The following is a 22,668-nucleotide window of genomic DNA, read 5'->3' on the forward strand; positions in this document are numbered from 1 at the left end:
TGCCTGTGACCCCATGAGAACAGGGACAATGACATCATACAGTGCCAGCAGATAGGTGGCTCCACAAGGATCACTGAATGAATGAATCACACACAATATTTAAATCTTAACTAAGCACGCGTTCGTTCCATTTCCTACACATCAAAAACATTTCTCGCTGACTCACTATTACTTGTCTGAAGACTCTAAATTCCCAGAAGACAGAGACCTAATCTGCCTTACTTGCAACTAGTAGGTCACATGGAACAATGAAGAGCAGTTCATTAAGTGAGTTCTTTGTTGGCAAGAGACTGGGGACAACAGTGAAGTATTAGGTTGGTGCAAAAATAATTGCGGTTTAAAAGGTTAAAAATAAAGGGGAAAAACCGCAATGACTTTTGCACCAATCTAATAGTAGCCCTCTGGAGGAGGGATTCTGTAATTCTTTAAATCACCTGTTGCTAGAAACATCTGAGATGGTGTGTAATAATACAAGGAAGCCAGGATCTGGAATCAGAAGACCTGGTCCCAAGCCTTGTTTTACTACTTTATGGGCTGTGTTACCTACTTCTAACAAGTCATAAACTTTTGGCATTTTATTTCTCTCATCTGGACGTTCCCCAGGCTGTGAAGCACTAAATAAACATTAGTTGTCGCTACCTACATTGTAACAATACTTTAACTACAATTTCTCTGGGAAGGTAGAGGCAAAAAGTAAACATAGGAGTTGTCTCTTGGGCTGGCCCAGTGGCTCAGGTGGTTGGCATGCCCTGCTCCTAACGGGGAGGTCGCTGGTTCGATTCCCACATGGTCCAGTGAGCTGCGCCCTCTATGGCTAAGACTGTGAACAGCAGCTCTCCCTGGAGCTGGGCTGCTGTGAGCTGCTGTGTGCTGCCATGGGCTGGGGGTAGGGGGAGAGAAAACAGCCTTGACGAATCCCAGGGTCTCTGAATTACACAACAGGATAGATAGTGGAATCATTAACTGTGATAAAGCCCCCGGGAGAAGGCATGTGTCTCTGTGTGAAAGAGGTGGGCAGGTTAAGACGATGAGTGTTGTGCTAGGGGGACGAGCTGGTGCATACACTGCACACAGGGAGATGGTCTCAGCTGAAGATGAAGGTTTGGGAATCCTCAGCCTACAAGTATGTAAAGTCAGAGTAGGGCAGAAGACTGATGGACAGTCTGGGTTTAGAAGAGAGATGGGTCTGTGAGAACCGTTGGGAACCCCTGATCGAAAGGGCAAACAGGAAATCCGACCAGCAGAACAGAGGACAAAATGCTCAGGGTGGGAAAACTGGAAGAGTGGTTTTGAGTTTCAAGAAGAAATGACCAACACTGTCAAGACCTGTAGAGTATAAGACAATAACAATGCAAAATACCCAATGGACCTAGTTTTAAGAAAACGTAGGTGTGCTCTCTGCCTGAGCAGTTTAGGAAGAGTGAAGCTCACTGATAACCATTGGTTGGAAAGTGAATGAGAAGTGAGGATTTGCCAGACTCTAAAGATAAATTGCTCTTTCAAGAAACTTTGGACTGTGAAGAGAAGAGAGAAGGCGGTAGTGGAAGAGGACCCAGGTCACTAAGGTAAGAGAAATGCAGACGTATTCACAGACCGCAGAGGAAATGCCCAAAGACTAGGAGGTTTTATAATAGAAGAAGGGAAGCTGGAAATAAATGATGGGAGTAAGGGCCAGGAGTAGAAAGAAAAGAGGTCAAGTGATCCGATTCCGGTAGACTACTCCTGGGCAAGAGGAAGGTCACCTCTTTCATCATAGAATGGAACAGAGATGTAACCAGAGTGAAATAAAAAGGAAAGGCAGGGGTAGGGCGGGGGAGCATTTAACCACATAAAGAAAACAAACTTTATTCCACACCAGGAATCTACATGTTGCAATTTTTTCCTAAGAGATAAGGACTTTGCCACATAACAGGTAGAACCACTTGGTAAGGCACAATCAGTAGGAAAAAACTGCAAAGCTGGCCAGCTGTATATTGTGTGCTTCACTCGTGTGCTTTACAAGCACTTAGGAAGCACCAGCTATGTGCTGGGCACTGGGGACACCAAAAGTGATTTTGACAAGGTCCTTGTTCCCAGGGGACTTTGGGCCCAGGAAGGCACTATAGCTCAACGAGGCCATCCTGCTACAAGAGCTCAGGAAGCCCTTCCTTAGCTGGGAGTCAGGAGAATCTATCATCCACAGCACTATTTTCATTCCCTCGACTTTGGTTCTAATCTTAACTGCTTCTTCTGAACAGCTCTGAAAGAAAAGGCATTGGCCTGTTCAAGGACGTGGCTACTCTTAAGGAGGCCTGGGCTCTGTGAGAAGACTTGAAACTTGCCAGTTATTCCACAGGCCCCGTGTTTAGGTGGAGAACAGTCTTACCCTGGAGCTTTGTATATGTGGAGAAGGCGTTATTAGGGAAAGGGCTAGGTGGAAAGAATCTCCAGTATAAAATACCGTAGACCTACTCACTCAGACAGAACAGGTTCACCAAAGTCAAAAGACCAGGCTTTTACTCTTTTTGACATATATTTAAATACCAAAAAGACACACTTCCTAATGTGTGTGTCAGTTCAAAGTACTCTCTTGCCCAACTGGAAAGCCCTACTCCTAAATAACTATATTCAGGGCTGTTTCAGGGAATGAAAGGAAAGCGTTTATAATTTTAACACTGTCATACAAACTAAATGCTTTCCTCTTGGGAATATATTTTTTCATCCCTCAGGCCTAAGCAGATACACACACACAGCATCTGATTATGTTACTGAAGGACTAAAACCAAGGAACCGATTGGGGCGGGGGGTATAAAGAATTCTCGCTATGTTGACAACTTTGAAAAACATCCCTCTCTGATCGGCAAACCTCCTTCTGATCTTGAAAGAAAATTATCAAATCTTCACCGAGGGCTTGAAAATTCTTTCCCTAATTCCCATACCCTCTTCAGAAAAGATGGGCTTGGCGACTTAATCCTCAAATACAGTCTCTGACGGCGCTCCTCTGAGTTTGTGTGAAACCTGCCAGACTTTGCTTAAAGGGAAGAAGGACGGGAGATGGAGGGCTGGGGTGAACAAGAGAATTTACTGTTTCCTGTGGGTAACCCAGTGGTCTGAGGCCAGAAAGGCTAGCTAGCACATGGGCTTTTGTCAGCTTGATAAGTATGCTGGTGTTTCTCGGGAGACTGAGCCCTGCTGAACAGGAAAATTACAGTGTTACCCACAGGGTAAGATAAATGACCTACCCCAGGTAGGCTGCGCACAGTCAGAGTTAGAGACCAGAGAGAAAGTAACGCGACTTCTCCCTACAATCACTTCCCTTGTTCACCTGCCCAAGTCAAATCACTTTAAGTGGATCGATAGTTGTCATGGGCTTTCCTATGGAGTAGAAGGGTCCGAATGTCAGTGCCCCGAAAAAATGAGTACTAGTGTGCAGTGCGACTCCAAAACCACCTTGTTAACCACCAAAATCTAAGCAGTCAAGTCAAGTCCCCAAGGCTCTCACCCAACCGACTGTGACGTTAATGAACTGGTCTGTGTGCCCAGGCAGTGGCACACACATGCAGAGAGAGCAAGTGGAATTAACATACTTCAGGTGAACCCATGGTTAAGACTTTCGAAAAATCTTTTTAAGATACCTAATTAAAATGCCCCCAATCCTCGAAGAAGTACCTTTATGATACAGCAAATCAGAAAACGGCTAGATGGCGAGCCTTACAGAATCATCTCGTTTATTGAGAGTGGTTTGCCTACTGTCACTACTGTATCCCTGAAATTATTAAAAGCATCTATGCTGTAAGTGCATAAAGAAAAGTATCTCACATTGTGGATCATTAATACAGAATGTGCTTTGCTTCATCTTGTATATTATCCTTAAAAAGCAATTAAAGTACAATTGCAATGGCTTTGAAAGGAAATGCTATGGAAAGCCTATCAATAGGCTTAGCTATGCCTCTTTGAAATAATTGATAAGTAATTACGTATTTTAAGAAGTAAAGAAGAAAGCAGCCATTCACTGGAACAAGAATGCTTCTTATCTGCCAGGCACTGAGCTAGGTACTGTGTCGTGTTATCTCATGCGATCCTCACAATTCTGGAAAAGCAGATCAGTTCCTCCCATCTTCAGGTAGGAAAACCAAGGTTCAGAGAAGTTACTTAACTTGCTAAAGGTCATAGGTAGAGGGTAGTAAAGCCAGGATTTGAACCTAAGTGGCTCAGATCCTGACGCCTATGCTCCACAGGCCATAAGATAAAAGTGTTCCCCATACACACACACACACACACACACACACACACACACACACACACACACTTTGGCCTACCCTGCAGCCGATTCCCCTCTGGGCTTTTGCTTCCCATCTCTACTGGAGCCTTGCCATCAGCACACAGGAATGCTACAAGATTTCTCACCTTAAACCTCTTCCTGTCATAAGGGAAATACAACTTACAACCACAAAGTATTACCACCACCCACTGGAATGGCTACAACGGAAAAGACAGATACCACCAAGTGCTGCCAGGAATGTAGAGAAACTGGAACTCTAACGACTGCTGGCAGAAGTGGAAACTGGTACAGCCACTTTGGAAACACAAACACACAAATACACACACCATGGCTTTGAAATTCCACTTCCAGGTATATACCCAGCAGAAATACATTCACCAAAAAAAGTATACAAGAATATTCAGAGCAGTACTACTGTAATAGCCCCAAGCTGGAAAGAATCCAAATATCCAGTAACAGGAAAATGGAGACATGTATTATGGTATGTTCACACAGCAGTGACCATGAACGAACTAGTTATATGCAATAGTACAGATGAAAGAAGATAGGCACAAATGGACTATATATTAAATTATTCCATTTATGTTAAATTTAAACACACGCAAACTGATCTATGGTGTTAGAATTAAGGTTAATGGTTATCCCTGGGGGTTGGGGTGTAAATGGAAGAGGCACAGGGGAGCTTCCAGTAATGTTCTGTTTCTTGAGAGCTGATTACACAGATAATGTTTAGTTTGTGAAAATTCATCAAAGTATCTGCTCAAAATTTGTGTCCTTCCCTAGTTATAGTTCAATTAAAAGTTTTATGAGTTTTAAAAAGCATGTAGAAGAATATTTGTAATTTGTAAAAATCAATAACCAAAAATAAACCATTCTGACCCCACATCCCCCACTCCTCAGTAAGGGCCTTTTCTGTTCTCCTCGACATCAAAATTTCTCCAAATACTTGACTCCACTTCCTCAACTTCTAATTCACTCTTCAGGTTTCTCCAGTCTCGCTCGACCAAGTGGCCCAGGTCCAAGTGTCTTCATCTGACTCAACCTCCCCGCACAGTGACGCTTCTCCCTCCTCCTTGGACCACTCTCCCCTCTAATCATCTCCGCTTCCAGAACTCAACACTTGGTTTTCCTCCCACCTCAAAGCTTCTTTGCTGGTTCCCGCCCCCCCCCGCCCCCCCCCCTTTCTTACAGGCCCTTGGGAGTGCCTAGCTGTCTTTGGCGCCCTCTCCGTCCCACTCTCTGTCTGGAGGAGACCCCAGTCAGTGACTTGCGATATGACTCTTAGGCTGAAGAGTCATAAATTCCCATCTCCACCTCCCCGACAGTGGTCTCCATCACCGTCTCGCATCTATTACTCAGGTTTCCCTCTCCGGGCCCTTTGATTTGCTGTTTGTTCCTTCTGCCTGTACCCTTCTCTCCAGAACATCATATGCTTAGTTCCTTGTCATTCATCCCTCAGCTTAAAGGTCACTTTCTAATCTCATGCGTAACACTTAGCACTAGCTACTATTATTTGCTTATTTGTCAACTGTCTCACCTAACTGCAATAAAAACTCCATGAGGGCAAGGACTTTGTGTTCTACTGTATTTCCAGAGTTAGAACGGTTTCTCACACCAAAGAATGGCCTCACTAGCTTGCCAGCTCCAGTCCTTCCCCCTCTCCAGTTCTTTCGCCACAAGGCCTCACCACTTCCCTCCTCCCCATGAAAGCTCTTCAATGGATCCCACTGCATTTTAGAATTAAAATTCCAAGTCCTCACATGAGTAAAAGACCTTGTATGTGCCGTCACTCCCTGCCTACTTCTCCAGTGCATGTCCTGCTACTTTCTGCACCACTCACTGAGCTTCAAGCCATGGGATCCTTTCAGTTTTTCAAGCACAACAAGCTCCTTCCTGCCTCAGGGCCTCCGCACTTGGTCCCCCTGCTGCTGCTGCTGCTCCTTCTCATCCTTACGTCTCAAACATGACCATTTAGAGGAGTCCCCTGCAGTCACGTACACTCTCACCGCCCTTTTTGTTTCCTTCATGAGGACTATCGTCCTCTGTAAGTGTATTTATTTGTTTGTTTATAGCAGGAACCTCATCTGTCTCCACTTCTTTATCCACATCACCCATCTAGCCCAGCGCCACTTCCGAGTGGGCACCCAAATAATTTGTGGAATGAACAAACTGAGGCCAAAGGAACATTTAGTATTTTATCAATACAGCTGATGAGGTAAGTACTAGTTATCTCTCCTTAGGGCGCAGAGCATTGTATCAATATTTATAGTGACAGAAACTGACCAGGAAAAAGTCCTTTATCAAAAACAAAGGGTAGCTAACCTTGCACATGTTACGTAAGCTTTTTGAATCTGTTTCCTCACCCGTGTAAGAGAAAATACCTCCCCTGTTGGAAGGTAATGTGTAAGGATGAAAAATAACCAAGTGCCTAACCTACAGCAAGAGCTTCATAAACAGCACATTAAAATAAATTATCATTAAGCTATATGTTACAATTCTAAACTGGCAACAGCCTACATATTCAATAGTGACTACTGGCCTGAAAGCCCAACATCCTGTCTCCGGCCACACAAAGCTTGAGGTTGGGTGGGGACTCTAGAACAGCTAATCACATCACCCACGTAATAAAGAATCAAATCTTTATCCTGAGAACTTACCTGAAATTTAAAATCATGTTTCAACTTGGAAGGCTGCTTACTTTAAAAAAATAATTTAGTCTGAAAAGCAACTTGAACTCCTTCAAAACTGTTTAATTTATAACAGACTCTCAGACTCACAATTGGAATTTTCCAGTAAACCTGCCTGAGGGGTCCACCTCAGAAGGGGAAGATGTAAAATGCTGGTGACAACACAATGAGCATCCAATAGGGCAACTGTTGCATGTGTAAGGGAGCAACCCAGAGTGAACCACATTACAGGCTGGTCTCGCTTGCTGGGTGTGGGACAGTGAGGTGTGTCCTTTGTGACACTGAGATTATTGCTGAGGTATTTTATTTCAGATAAAGAATTCAGAACACCTAAGTCACAGAGGAGACAAGTAGACTTTAGAACCCAAGGCCTAACTTAGATCAACAGCCCTGCTGAAGTGGTATATGGGCCGGACACAAACAAGGGATATTTCACAAGGCTGGAACACGACAGAGGAAAATATTTCTGAAGGCTCTAAAACCTAATAGACATTTTCCATCCTCCAAGGCAGGACTTTGGATGTGGGTAAACGGGGAATGCGTATTTCCCAGGTAAGAATTTTATTTGGGGCTACATTTTTTAAAAACTGTAAAAAAAAAACACAAGGTCCCAAATATGTTTTACTTTGGTTTTAGACTCAGTCAAACCTGACCTTAAATCCTGGTTCTAATACAGAGTAACAGAAGGAGCTTAAGAAGGTCGCCTCTCTGAGCCTGTGTGACAGGAATGAACTTACCTACTCAGAGTAGGTGTTCAGGATAAAGAGGGAACATACTTTACCAGTCAAGGTGCGAGGCAAGTTACGGGGCTTTCCATCGTACAGAAAGCAGGAGGCAGTACTAGCCGTTGAGTAAGCGGAAGGCCTTACCGTAAGGCATGGGACTAATGTTAAGTGTTTGCCTCTCTCTAAACCAGCTTCCAGAGCCTCAATTCATACTGACATGGCAAAGCTCCCAAAGACTCTAGGGCTAGGTCTCCGTCTCTTCTCCCCTCCAGCTCCCAAGTTATACTTTAATATAAATGATCAAATCTTTAGGTGGTAGAATCTCCTGGTTCTCTACAACCGCAGGTTGTAGAGAAGGGAAAAACGGGGTTATTCAGACTCAGGGGTCCTGAAGTCCCTTCGCAGATGATCCTAGAAGATTTTATTTTTTAAGGACAAAGAAAAACACTACAAAACACCTAACATGTGCTAAGTGAGTTGTTAACCATTTGTATCTATTGTCTCATTTAATACAATAATCCTGCAAATATCAGAATTAAAATGTTCATTTTGTAAATGAAGAGGCTGAGCCCTGAGGGTTGGGTAACAGCGCTGAAGGTAATGGTATGTAAGTCCAAGTTCTTTGATTAATGTGTAGCTACAGGAAGAGGGCATCTTCTTTCACCATCCACACTCCCTACGCTTAACACTAGTAATTCAAGAGCCTGTGCGCTGGAATAGCAAGGTTAATGGACTGACCGAGGGAGAAGACCATGGAAATCACCTAGAGTGGCCAGCAGGGAGGAAGTATTTAACACTAGTTTGTACTCCCTTCTAGAGACACCAAAAAGCGGTACCTAACCACCAAGCCATACTTTCAACACTTAAGAAACTTCTAAAAGGTGCAACGGACAGAAAACCCATCCCTGGGAATCTATTTGTACATCCAGTAGGTCCTCTGCACTTCCTCCTTACAACTGCAGGGTTCTAGTGCTATAGATAGACCCCCACTTTCTGAAGATAAAGCCCTTCACTATATTTAAGATGGGTTTCAGTTTCTATTCTTGCCTAGCTTTGTGCCTGGCTGAGGAGGGGTTTTTCACTTGTGTCCACTACAACTAATGCTCTATTACCCTCCTTTTAAAAGTTCTTCACTGGTAACCATTAAATAAAAATGAAACAAATCCTTAGAGCTGAGAGCCACACTCTCCTTGCTCTTAGTTCCAGCTACCCTACTATTCTTTCTGCCCCTCAAGTGCCCAGCTTATTTAGGCTTTAGAAACTTCCCTCAAGCTATTTTCTCAGCCTGCACCTCTAGTCTCAGCCTAACTCGCACATGCAGCATTTATTTCCTCAGGGAAACCTTCTCTGACCCTATCTGTACTCTCAGGGCATCTTGTACACCTCCCGATAACTTTAATTCGCTCATCTGCTTACCTAGCTAGCACTACTGTCTGCCAAGTCCTCTTCCAGTTGCTGGGGACTCCAAGAGGAACGAAACCAGGCAAGATCCCTGCATCGCAAGGTGATTACATTCTGAGGGGATGAGCATGCCAGCAGCACTGTATTCAATCAACTGCCTAAGAATTTGTGTACTTCTTTCTAAAGTATTTTTTCCCATGGTTAGGGCATGGAAAGTGAAAGAGGAAACAAGAGTGAGTGTTACATCTTTATTACCAGCCTTAGTGCCAGGTAAATGTGATCACTAAGTATCTGTTGAAGTATTACAAATGGTAACAACATAGAGTTAACAACTCCAGGTTTTTGAAGATTGTAACAACCTCCAAGAAAAAGAGGAGGGCTTGTGGGGGGGGGGGGGGGTTAGCTCAGTTGTTTAGAACATGGTGCTGATAACACCAAGCTTGCAGGTTCAATCCCCGCATGGGCCACTGTGAGCTGTGCCCGCCTTAAAAAAAAAAAGGAGGGAGGCAGAAAGTCATGCTTGAAAACTTCACACCTGTGATTCCAGGGTGATCAGCAAATGAAGGGTTTTAAACTCATATCACCACATAAATAAATACCTGTAAGGCAAAGCCTAATCGTAACATGCCTACCTCACACACGTTTAAGATACTTTTTAAGTGTCTTCTAAGATTACTTGAGCAACAAGAATGGTAACAGACTGACCACCTAAAAGTAACAGAAACGTATTAAAACTGTAGTTATCACAGCATTAGGAAACCAGAAATAAAGCGCTGCAAAGAGAAGCAAGAGCATCACTTCCAAAAAAGGCCCAGGAGGCTTCAATGCCCTTCCACGGACTTTGGCTTGGGACTTTGGCTTGGAACGGGGCTGTGATGAGAACGGCAAAGAATACAAATAGGAACGAAAACCACAAATGGAGAAGTAAACTAACAGAGAAAAGAAATGCCAGAAATCAAAGAGAAAGACTTCTGCCAGTCACACCCCCCAGGTTTAAGCAGAGCTTTGCCTGTTGCTATTGACAGAGTACAGGCAAGGTGAAAAGAGAAACAGAACAGCAGAGGGTGTGGGAGCATAAAGTGTTAAAATGACAATATGAATAAGGGGAAGAAAAGGGCAGATTTCACTTTCTCCTAGTAATAAATGAGCTCTTTTCCTGAAGTGATAACTGTTGGAAACAACTGAAAAACATACATAATAATCACAAGTTATATATGTTCCTGGAAATTCCCTGGTTTCAACAAGTCTGTGACAAATATCTGCAGAGGGGCCTCAGCATCTGCTGTCAAGTTCAGGGAGAAGTAATTCTAACCAATGGAGTTGTGCCAAAATATCACCCTCGGGGGCTGGCCAATTAAATGGCTGCTTCTTAGTGTGAAGTTTAGGAGAGAAGACAGATTGAACACTGCAGCAGAGAAACCTACACATTTAATTTCAGCCCAGCATTTTGCCCCAAAGGGCGAGTCAATCAGGGAAGAAAGCAGTTCAGAGTAAAATCTCCTAACAATGCTGAAAACAGAATAAACAGACCTGCAGTTTAATTACCTCAGGACCCTCATTCCATCAAAACCAATGACAAAACTCTTCAAGAATAGAGACTCCGATCCCCCTCGTACTCTTGTGCAGGAAACAGGACTTACCAGGTAAGGTTTTCTGGACTTTCTGACTGAAGAAGCTGCTTTCACGAGATATGATCACAGTGATTGAATAATGGGTAACCGGGATAAAACAACAGTCACGAAGCCAGGGACTCCGTGAGAGCGTTTCTGGCAGTCCTACACCCTGGGAAAAGGCAGCACTTCAGGACAGGAATTCTGTCTAGGATCAAAATTACGCATTTTACCTTTCCAATGTGGACTGTACAAAAGTTACTGTCGCCAAATGTGCTGTGGTGTGGCATGAACAAGGGCTCTAGATTCTGGTATTACGTAAAGCCTAGCACTGGGCCAAATATATGGTGACAGAAGGAGAACTGACCGACTCTGGGCGGTGAGCACACAATGTGATACAGAGGGTAGATTAGGTTGGTGCAAAAGTAATTGCGGTTTTTGCAATTATTTTTAACCTTTTAAACCGCAATTACTTTTGTACCAACCTAATATTATTGAAATGTACACTTGAAACCTATGTAATTTTACTAACCATTGTCACGCCAATAAATTTAATTTTAAAAATAAATAAATACAGCCTAGCGCATAACAGATGCTCCATAAAAGCTGGTTATAAATAATTTCAAGAAAATCTTGGTTAAGGTTCTTTAAAGTGACAAAAGTATCTGCTCTATCCCCTATCTACCTTTTTGTTAGACAAGCAGATACTTTCATCAGGCTCAATCTAGTTTTCCAATGATCCTCCAAGAACGAAAGGACTCCAGGCCCCTCCCACCAGCTCCTTTACAATCCCTGAACTCTTCTCAGAGGTGGTCAGAAGTGGTGTATCCTCCAGGCAGCCCATTTCTTCCCCATTCTACTCCACTGCTAAGGAGTTTGTCACTTTTCCAGCAGTACAGCCAGTTTAAGACGTTCTCCCTCAGCATCTCAACTCCTCTTGCCTACCGAATCCAGAGAATTAAACACACACACCTCTGGCCCCTACCTGGTGCTCCATAACTGCCTGCACTGACCTGAAGTCAGATGGGATTTTGTGATAAATCCAGGATGAATTCAGACTACCCACCTCCTTCCTCCCACAGACCTTTGGCTTGATTTGATGTTTGATCTCAATCTGAAAATTATGCTGACGGTCTGCAATGTTTTCTGCTCCTGCCAGGATGCGATGGGCCCAGTATCTAGCCCAGGAAGCAAGAGATTTCTAGTTTGCCTAATACCACGGAGAAAACCTGTTCTCACCATATTGTCTCCTTGTGAACACACGTGCTTAACCTGCCTTCCTTCAGGTTTTGCCCTTCGCCTATAACTGGCTCATATTTTCCTGAGAAAAGACACCTGTGCTGTAATGCTGTTCTTGGTGTTGAGATGTGCTACTACTTCACCCATTTGCTCCTGGAATTACGAAGTGGAAGGACAGCTTTCTTTGCAATGTGGCAAGGATACAAAATGCACAAAAACCAGGACCCAGGCCTTTACCTGCCCCACGTTCATTAGCTTATGGATTGAGATCATCAGAATGGACCAGTTCTGAGATAATTCAAGCGGTTATAATACTCCACAAAGATTCCAAGATTACTCTCCACAGGTAGTCAGTTATTCTATAGCCAATCCGGTCCCCTAATGAACATAATAAAGCAGATTTCACAGTGGGGAGTGATGAGGAATGGAGGGCGGAGGTTTCAGAAAATAGATGTTCCTCAGAGTGTTTGTTTACCAGCTGAATACCACCAGGCAAATTACTTAATCTCTTCTCCAGAAACTTGCCTAAGGGGGAAGCAGTTCAGCAGTTAAAAATTAGATCTAGCCTTCAACATTCAAGGAAATGTTCAATTCAAAGACTAAAACCAGAGTAATTTGTAAATTACCACATTCAGGATACACTCAAAAGATGTACCAGAAATCCTGGAATCTAACAAAAGGATCCGGTAATTGAAAAGGCAGGTAAATTCTAGGCTAAGATTTTCTATTGTTATTAAAAATAAATAAATAAATAGCCAAGCACAGCTTGAATCCCACTGTGACTAAAAATAACAGATCAGCAGTCAATTCAGTGGTTTCACTTTATACAACATACGGATTCAATAATAGCGTAAGCTAGAAAAAACCACTACGCACCTGGAAGAAAGAAGGACCCAACCCCTAGAAGAAAGATGTGCACGTGTATAAAAGGCCAGGCAGGAAAGGACTAGTTAGTTGCTCCTTTTCAAACCAGAAAGAGACTTCTTCTGCCAAGCTCAAATATTAGAAGTCTTCTTTTTAACCACAGCAAGTTTCAAAACACAGGTACACAAAGTTACAGTAAAGACAAGCACATCCTGTTTGCACTGGACTTCCTGCTCTGGGCTGTCTCTTTACACTGCTGCTCCCTAGCTACTAAGAGGTAGATAACCTCTCACAGCTGCCAACAACTGGTTCACTGGTTCAGTGACTATAAAACACATCGTTCTACACATCATGTGTGAGTCCGGTAAAAGTCACCTAAAAAGCACCCAAACCAATCATGGGCCTCTGAGACAGTTTCTGCATTTCCTGTCCTTCATTACTAACACCTGACCTAGAGTAAACAATAGAAACTTAACATAAAAAGTGCCAAGGTAAGAAAATTAAGCCTGAAACAAAACTTGGAATAGGAGGGCTGGGAAAAAGAGCAGAAAAATTGGATATGTTTTTATTATCAAACATCGGCCTCTTTTCAAATGGAGAAGGAACAGACTTGTCAGCCAGTCCCCCACTGAGCAGCTTCCCAGAAGGGAACCACCCAGAGAGATCACAACAGTTAAAAGGACCCTTCTGGTGAACACTGTCCCCATCCAACCTAGTACCACACCGAGTCTAGTTTTCAGCACTGCAAATGCCTTCAGTTTTAGAGGCCTGAGGCCTGAAGCCTCTACTTCAAGCAAAACTTCCATTGCTTTCAAAGAGCTAGTGGTTCCAACCCACATTCGGTATGGGGAGTAAACGCTAGGCAACGATATCCCAGTTTTTATGGCACGTCATTCAGGCTCTTTGGTCTGTTTTCTCATCTGGAAAATAGGATTGGACTACATGAATCTCTAATGCCTCTTCCAGCTGTAGAAAAAAATTCAGCGATTCAACATAACAGTTAGCAGAAGCTTCTGTGGCTTCCTGCATTATTTCTTTGGTCAAATAGGATGCCTGGCATCCCACAGCCCACAGTGTGAATATATGCCTTGATCTACCTCCCAAGTACCCAAGGATTTTCTTCCCTTCCCCTTGAAATGTGGATCAGAAAGTTCCCCGCTTGAAAGTAATTGACTAAAAAACCTTAAGGACTATTCTTTACACATGGTCTTTTTATTAAAATCTTAATGCAATCACACTAGTCATATGATTCATGGAGAGCACAGAGCCACAAAAGGACAGAGGAAATCTGACCAGCAGCATGAGGCACTCCCACACAGCGACTGCTAATGGAGAAAGAATGAGGCAAAATCTGGACGAAAAAAAGGGAGTGGTGAAGACAAGTACGGTGAGTCAGGGCAAGGGAAAGCACAGCAAGTTTAAAAGAAAAGGAAACGGAAAAGGGAAAAAAGGGAAAGAAGGGGGAAGAAATCTAAACCAATGAGCAGAAACTTACATCTGCAATTCTGCTTCCCCATTCATTCATCCAACAGATATCGAATGCCCACTATGTGCAGGGAACTGAACTAGACACGAGAGGAGATACAAAGGTCACCCAGAGAGAACTGCACGAGGTTATGGTCTAACAGGAGAGATAAAGGAATGTGCACAAACAACTGAAATATATGGCAGAAAGTGCACTGTGCATAAAGGAGACAGAAAAGAGAATCCTCTGTTATGAGACCCAGAAGAGGAAGTGATTGCTTCCAGCGAGAGATCAGACAAGCAGGCTTCATAGGAAGAATGATATGCAAAGTCAAAAGCACAACAAAAACAAGGACACCCAAGCAGGAAATCAAGGACATATAGGTAGAGTGAATCAGTGGATTTGATTTGAGACATAAATGGGCACGAAGGGAGGGATGGCAACAATAGTAACTAGCGATCCGGACAGCCACGGTTAAACTGGATAGCTGGATTGGAGTCAGACCGGGAGTTCCCAAATCACACTCGGAATTTAAACTTAAGTCCAGTGGAGAAGGTGGGGTGTGGGGAGGTTGACAAGTTAGGAACTAGAGGAATCTCATTAACTTAACCCATAAAATTAACAAAGTCAACACAAAATCAATGTGTGCAGACAGATTATGTAAAGTCCCTCTGAGTCAACACACTTATCTTCCAAACCAAAAAGAAGAGAGGACAAAAAGGCTTGGATGGTATTAATACATTTCAACAAAGAATTGTGACCACATCAAAATGTGGTCAACAAAGAAACAAAAAATCTAAAAGAAAAATAGAGGAGGCCATGTTGACTCCAGAATCCCCCAAAGTAGAGAAATAGTGGAGCGAGGTGGCACATCATCTTCCCTGCAGCAGGACAGGTTTTTATGAAGCTTAAATGGGAACAGCACACAGGAGCAGCTAGCGTACGGGCTCTTCGAGTCAGAGGGGCTTGGTTCCCACCTCAGGTCAGCTTCTTACCAGCTTGGACAGAGCCCTGGTTTCATTTGTAAATTGAGGATAATTGTGCCTACTTTGCAGGAGGACCACTGGGAGAATTGAATGTCCTACTGTATGCAAAGCACTTAGTACAAAACCTGGCATACAGCAAGCAATCAATAATCTTAGCTTTTTTGTAACTATATCCTTCCCCGCAAACTATTCTATCCTATTATTCCATGCTCACCAAGCAAGCTCGATACCATTAAATTTCATTTCTCAGATCTCTCGATATTGAAAAACAATATCCTAGCAAAATCCAGAATCCTGTGAACAGGAAAGGAATCCTTCACTCTAAAATAATAAATTGGCATCCTTTTTGAGCAGTCACTCAAGTCTGAATACAATGCTATCTCCAAAGACTGATCATTTCCAGGTACAAAACAAAATATATTTTATGACTCGAGAAAGAGGCTAAAGTATAGTAACCAAAACCCTCAGGAGTCTTCCTGAGAAGTTGGATGGTCCGCACCAGGCCAGCCCTACATAATGCCCTCCTCAATCTACAACAAGCCAATATGGATAATATTTCTCCACCTTCCACCTCTCTTGGACCCTTCAATCATGTGCTTTATCTCCTTCTCTAACTTCCCTAGAGGTCAAAGATCCCATCTTATCCATCTTTGCATTCTTTCCTCTATATCCTAATATACTTTGCATCAAACAGAACCACAATAAATACTTATTGTAAGAATGAATTTAAAACACAACTTTTCTTAACAACACAATCCATTGCAATCTGCCATTCCTGTCCCCTGGGACCTTTTCTGACTTACTGAACTCTTCTTACTCTACGCTTTTCCTTCCCTCTCTTCTCCTCCTGTCCCCAACCTCTCCACACCTGAGCTACCAAGTATTACAGAAAGGACAGAAGATTTTATTTACTGGGTTCCCAACAAATTCATACAAGTAGGATCACGCCATCACTGGTCTCCACATCAACTTTCCACAGAGTAGCGTTGTGCAGGGTTAGGATCTGGGGCCAGAACTCACGCTGTGTGACCTCCGCTATGGTGCTTGACTTACCTAAACTTCATTTTCCGTATCTGTAAAATGAGAACCTCCATGAATTAATGCAAACCCTTAACAACACAATGTGCTCAAGAAATGGGAGCTACTACCCTTTTCTGCTTTGTCTAAGTAATCTCCCCACACCCATCCCCTCTTCCACTCCTTCTGTCGGATAACTAGAAACCTGCTTGCCTACTTTACCAAAACAACTGGGTTCCATCCATTCATTCTGAGAGGCAATAATGGTAGAAAGGAAAGAACACTGGAATCGGGAGTCCAGCTGGTGCCGTAAGCGGATGTGACCGCGCACTAATTGTTTCATCGGTGCCTCAGATTCCCCAACTGCAAAATGGATATTTTCATATGTTCCTTATGGGATCACTGTGAGAATTAGATGGAAAAATATGAAAAGCATTAAGCAAATAAAGAGAAAAGAGTAAATGAGGTGAAAAGGCTTTCAAGTAAAACAGACTAGGTTTCACATTCCAGTTCTACCAGTTACCTAGAGGTATGATCTTGGGCAAGTTCAATTCTCTAGTCCTCAGTTTCTTGTCTGTAAAATGGGGGGAAAAACCTTCACAGGGTTCCTAAGAGGTTTAAAACAATGTGCAGACTACTGGGCATGTTGATTTCCCATCCTTCTCTCTGCCTCTTCTTTTCTCTTCATCTTAATAACTCCCCTTTATTCATGAGACGGGTAGAGTCCACCATTTTTGACCATCAGTTAAAAAAAAAGCGTACATGTCCAATACACTTATTATAACAGCAAGCTAGACAAGGACCACGATACAAATATGCTGTTCTATATAAAACACTAAAACAAATTCCAAAGAGTAAGATAAAAATACAGAAAAACTTAGTGCTGATAATTTCCTTCCTGTACCTGAAAGGTAGGTCTCACATACCCCTAGAATTTAGAAATTCATTTTGAAGGTCACTACACTGTTAGGCAAACTGCTCAAAGACAATGATAAATAGAACAGACTTGGTACAGCTCCTGGCACAGTGACTGGCGTCGAGTAGATGCTCAGTAAATATCGGCCCATTACAGTTTTAAAAAACCTGCCTTCACACACACTTCTTATCTGTGCAAGTTTGCAAAATGTGAGCTCTCCGCAGGGCTTCCCTTTCTCTTTAATTCTCTTTACTTCCCCCAACAGAATAGTTGGTATTCTGTTTCACTTTCATATCACACACTTGTTCATTAACTTCACTCCACTCTACTGAAAGCCCTTTCTCCAAGGTCACCAATGATCTTGATGGTTACTGTTTCCCCAAAAATAAGATCTAGCCGGACCTTCAGCTCTAATGCGTCTTTTGGAGCAAAAATTAATATAAGACCCGATCTTATTTTACTATAAAACCTGGTCTTACATAATATAATATAATACCGGGTCTTATATTAATTTTTGCTCCAAAAGACGCATTAGAGCTGACGGTCCGGCTAGGTCTTATTTTCAGGGAAACAGGGTAAATGCATGGCTTTTCCCTATGTCCTTAAACTTCATGAATTCCCTGCGGCCCCATACACTAATGACATATCCATGTTCTTCCTTCTGTCTGACTCATAGGCTCCCTCTGCCCCTGCAGCTCCCACTGAAAGTACAGTAGTTTGACTCTCCTTTGACTTCAAAGACCAATCTTTCTCCCTATCCTTTCCTAGTTCCTCCTTTTGTCCCCTAAATATCCCCTAGGGCTCTGGACTAACCATTCTTCCTTTCCTTCTCTAGTGAATTCCATTGGTTCTACATTTTAAACATATCCCACCAATATCCTGTTCTCACTACGTCCATGGCTGTGCTACTTTCTTTCTCAAGAACTACAGCAAACATCTCCTTAGTGGTCCCTCTTTGCTACTCTATCCTCCACACAGCAGTCAGGGTAAACTTTTATTTTCAAAAATACACTCTGCTTCTTACTCTCCTGCTTTAAAGCCATCAGTGGTTTCCCACAATGCTTTTTTGTAAAACCTAGACTGTACATGGCGCACGAGGGACCCATCCGATGTGGGCTCTACCTACCGTTCCTGCCTTCACCTCACTCTAAGCCCTGGGTGGTCTCCTTTTAGTTCCTCAAAAATAATACATTATCTACTGTCCCAAGACCTACACACTTGTAGTTCCTTTCCTTCCTGGAACATTCTCCACAGCTCTTCTCATCAAGCTGGCTCCTCATCAGTCAGACTTCAGCTCGCCTTCCCTACGACGCATTGTTGGGCACACAGTAGAAGCCCAGTAAGCAGTTGCTGAATGAACAGATGCCACAGTCTTCAATCAGATAGCGCCAAATCTAAATATCTGGAATCAATCTTACCCTTCAGTTTCAGTACCTCATTTCTAAATGCCTGCTAAAGATCTAGACCCCAAATTTAGCAGACCAAGTGCACTCAAAACCAAACCCTTCATCTTTTCTCAAACCAGTCCCTCCAATCTTCTGAAATCATTATGAGCAAAACAATCCACACTTTCTGCTTCAGAATTATGAATTTCCCATTCACTTGCTCCACCTATCAAAAATTCTAATCACCCTTTAAAACTCAATTCAACTATCATTTCATTCATTCATTCATGCATTCAATCAACCACTTATTCATTCAACAAATACTTACTGAGTACCTTTTATGAGGCAGGCACTGTCAGCTATTGGAAAGCAAAGCAGAGGTATTTTGTCTGTTATATATCAGTCAAATAATCACACAAATGTTTAATTATAAAACTAAAAAACGCTATGAGGAAAAAGTGCTGGAAACTAGGAGAAAAAATAAGTGAGGCATCAAGAAACACTCCTTTGATGATGTGCTAACTGAATGGGATATAACTTAAGAGGCTGGCAGGTAGCGCATGGCTGGTTCAGCCAAGCCCTGGAAGCAGGAAGAGACGGCAGGCCTCTCTCAAGGCACCTACCAATCTGCCTTTTATCTCGATTGTACCTGTCTGGACCCGTCTTGGTCCCTCCCCCAACCCCCACTGCCGTTTTACTGATAATTAATTTTCCCCACCCCCCGTCATCACTTTACTGATAGTGACCTGACAGAAAGGACACAGAGTGTCTCTTATGTGCCAACACCTCCAGGAGATACCTATTCACATGTCGGGTACCTAAGGAGTCCCTGCTTATAAAACGCTTCCAGATGACTCTGCTATGCAGCCAAGTCTGTAAATCATATGCCCAAACTACCTATTCAATAAACATGCATTGATTATCCTCTCATGAAAAATCTCTAAGGTCAGTGTGGTAAACTGCTTCCAAAACTGGCCGCAATAATCCCAACCATACTGCATGCCCCTCTGCAGTGTGACTTTGACACTCGACCCTTCAAGAGGTAGAGTCCGTGCCCCCTCCCCTTGGATGTGGGCTACACTTGGGACTGATTTTAAGCAAAAGAATGGGGCAAAAAGGATGATGCATGACTCCCAGGCCGAGGCCTTAAGAAGCCCTACAGCTTCCAGTACGGCCCCTTGGAAGCCAACCATCATGGAAAAGGAGCCCGGTCTAGATTAATGAACGATGGCAGGCCAAGAGAGAAATGGACCTCATGGAGGAGAGCCGAGATGTCCCAGCCAACAGCTAGCACTGAGGCCCCAGATATGTTGACTGAGGCCATGATAAATCCTCCTGTCTAATCAGCATCACATAGAACAAAGCAATATGTCTCTCTCCCCTTAATTACTAACCCACAGAATTATGAGCAATAAAAGGGTTGTCATTTGAAGCCACTAAAAGTTTTAGGGTGATTTGTTACACAATAATAGATAACTGAAACAGTCAGAAAATCAACACTCTCACCTAGCAGTCATTCAAACATTTCCCAATTTTGACGATCAAGAATCTCTTCCTGGGGCGGCCAGTTAGCTCAGTTGGTTAAAGCACGTGCTCTTAACAACAAGGTTGTAGGTTCGGTTCCCACATGGGATGGTGGGCTGCGCCCCCTGCAACTAGATTGAAAACGTCAACTGGACTTGGAGCCGAGCTGCGCCCTCCACAACTAGATTGAAGAACGACTTGGAACTGATGGGCCCTGGAGAGACACAGTTACCCAATAAAATTTAAAAACAAGAAACTCTTCCTCATATTCTTTAAAATTACTTCTTCAATTTAAGCCCAATTTCAAATCTCTCTCAAGTACATGAAGAACAATTAATCAAAATCCCCGGGCAAAACTATTTTTGTACTTGAAGATGGTAATCAAGCCATCCCTTAGCATTTTCTTCTCCAGGCTAAAATCTTTCCTTTTTAAAAGAACTTATAATGATGACTTTTTTTTAAATTAAAGTTTATTGGGGTGACAATTGTTAGTAAAGTTACATAGATTTCAGGTGTACAATTCTGTAATACATCATGTATATACATTGTGTGTTCACCACCCAGAGTTAGTTCTCCTTCCATCACCATATATTTTACCCCATTTACCCTCTTCTATAACCTTCTTGCCACCTGACCCTCTGGTAACCACTAAACTATTATCTAGACTTTTTTTTTTAACTTTTTAATCACTTTATCCCCTCTTAAGTATGGGGGATACAAAACTGGATCTCACATACCAGCATCTAAAACAGACATTATTTCCTAGCCCTTATGATTCATCTTTCTATAATCAAATTCCACATAATATCAAATATGGCATATCAGCACCCCAAACATTGTGAACTACCCTACAAACTTAACCAGGTACTAGAATTACTATGAAATCTTTTCTGCTCTGAACACTCAGTTTACTCCATTTTGTGATAACTCTCTTCACTCGTCAACTTGATTTGACTCCACGACCGCAGTAGGTTTTAACAAATTCTAGACGTTTGAAGCACAATAGGAAAGCTTGAGAGGTTGGGGTGGGCCCACTATTAACTTCAATCAAGGTCTCTTAACATTGTCAAGGCCTTTCCATAGGTCAGACAGGCGCTGGGTACCTCTTCCTTCTAGCTCCAAGATAAAGTGGCATTGTACAAGGCAAGATCTTGCGTACTTGCCTATCGAGCAAAGGCACCTTTTCTGGAGGGTATATTGAAGTACAAAGACAAGCCAGTTGCTTAATGCGATGTAAAAACATGTTTTCCCTCTGCATCTTTTATGAATGTCTGCTTCAATGTCAGAAGTAGCTTTATAATCAGTAAAACAGGGATAATAAAGTCTACCTAACACAGGTTATTGCAGGTATCAAATAAAATGATACAAGGGAATAATTTTATAAAGTGCTACAAAAATGTTAGGTGACACTAGGAAATTAGGTTTCAGCAAGCCCTGTACATCTTCAAATTAACTTTGGGTGGTTACCTGATGTTTGTAGGTGACAGATACAACACAGGCACCATGCGCTCAAGTTCATCAAACAGGAACTAAAAACATTCTATCTAACAGGAGAGCTTATAAATGTTGTCATACTGCCAAGACGAATAAAGACATTGGGACTAAACCCTAGGGACCCACTTTAGCCACTGTCTGATGGAACTAGGGCAGGGACCAGGTTCAGTCAAGGAACTCAACCGTCTAGCAGAAGAGCTACACACAGGGCTGCAGACATCCAAATGGAAAGAGTAACTTCTACCGAGATCAGAAAAGGTTTAACATATGACTAAGTCTCCTGGAAGATGAGTCAGAGAGGAGGAAACCACTAAAAAAAGGCAGAGTCTGAAAAGGGCATGGATATAGCCACGAACCAGAAAAATGAGAAGTTCAGTGAGGTTAAGGAGGAGAGAAATGGCTGGGGAAAGGAGAGAGCGATAAGACGGGTAATGGTAACAGGTAGGATAGGGTCAAATTGTGAAGGACTTTACCTGCCAAGCTGAGCAGGAACTAGGGAACCAAAGGCACTCGGAAAACCTGAGAACGAAAAGATTAGATTTGGCCTTTGGGAAGGTAATTTTGACAACAATATGGAGATGGAGCAGAGAAAGACCTATGGTGGAGCAGCAGAAACCCAGTCAAGATGTGATAAGGTCTGACCCAGAAGTCACAAACTCAAATTCCTAGAGGCAAAGTTGGTAAATTCTTTAGTATGTAAGATCTGGGAGAACTGTGGAATCTGTAACCTTTGAAGAGTACAAATCCTGACTAAAATTATTCACACACAAAATTTTAAGCCATTGGATCAAACAAAATGTCGAGTTTCTGACTTCTGGTAAATTAAGGCAATACAGAGGGAATGAAGAAAAGACACATCAAACAGTACTCAAATACAGTAATCAAAAGGTTTTAGCAACCATAGATGTAGCATATTTAGAGGATGTGAGACATAAAAAGAGTAAACAGGAAGATTTGGATATAATTACCAGAGTTCAAACATACAGCAATACAAGCAGAGAACAGATACTGGAGAGGGAGGATAATGAGTTGTTACGTACGTGCTGAATTGAAGGCGCCTTTTGAACATCCTGGTAAGTTTGTCAAGTTAGACA

General features: G+C 42.6%; 1 protein-coding gene across 5 annotated transcripts in view; it reads right to left on the reverse strand.

Moving 5' to 3' along the window:
- The window catches only part of RFFL (ring finger and FYVE like domain containing E3 ubiquitin protein ligase), a 62,730-nt gene that overhangs the window by 20,257 nt on the left and 19,805 nt on the right, over positions 1 to 22,668 (reverse strand). The window contains exon 1 of one of the 5 annotated variants that reach the window (XM_074320169.1): positions 12,800 to 12,950. The exons of 3 other annotated variants lie outside the window; for them this stretch is intronic. The gene's annotated coding sequence lies outside the window, so the exon portion shown is untranslated. Of the gene's footprint in view, positions 1 to 9,089; positions 9,242 to 12,799; positions 12,951 to 22,668 lie in introns of those variants that run through there. One more of the 5 variants, XM_074320168.1, reaches the window with a different exon arrangement.

The sequence above is a fragment of the Rhinolophus sinicus genome, linkage group LG15 (assembly GCF_036562045.2).
Source record: "Rhinolophus sinicus isolate RSC01 linkage group LG15, ASM3656204v1, whole genome shotgun sequence".
Classification (NCBI taxonomy): domain Eukaryota; kingdom Metazoa; phylum Chordata; class Mammalia; order Chiroptera; family Rhinolophidae; genus Rhinolophus; species Rhinolophus sinicus.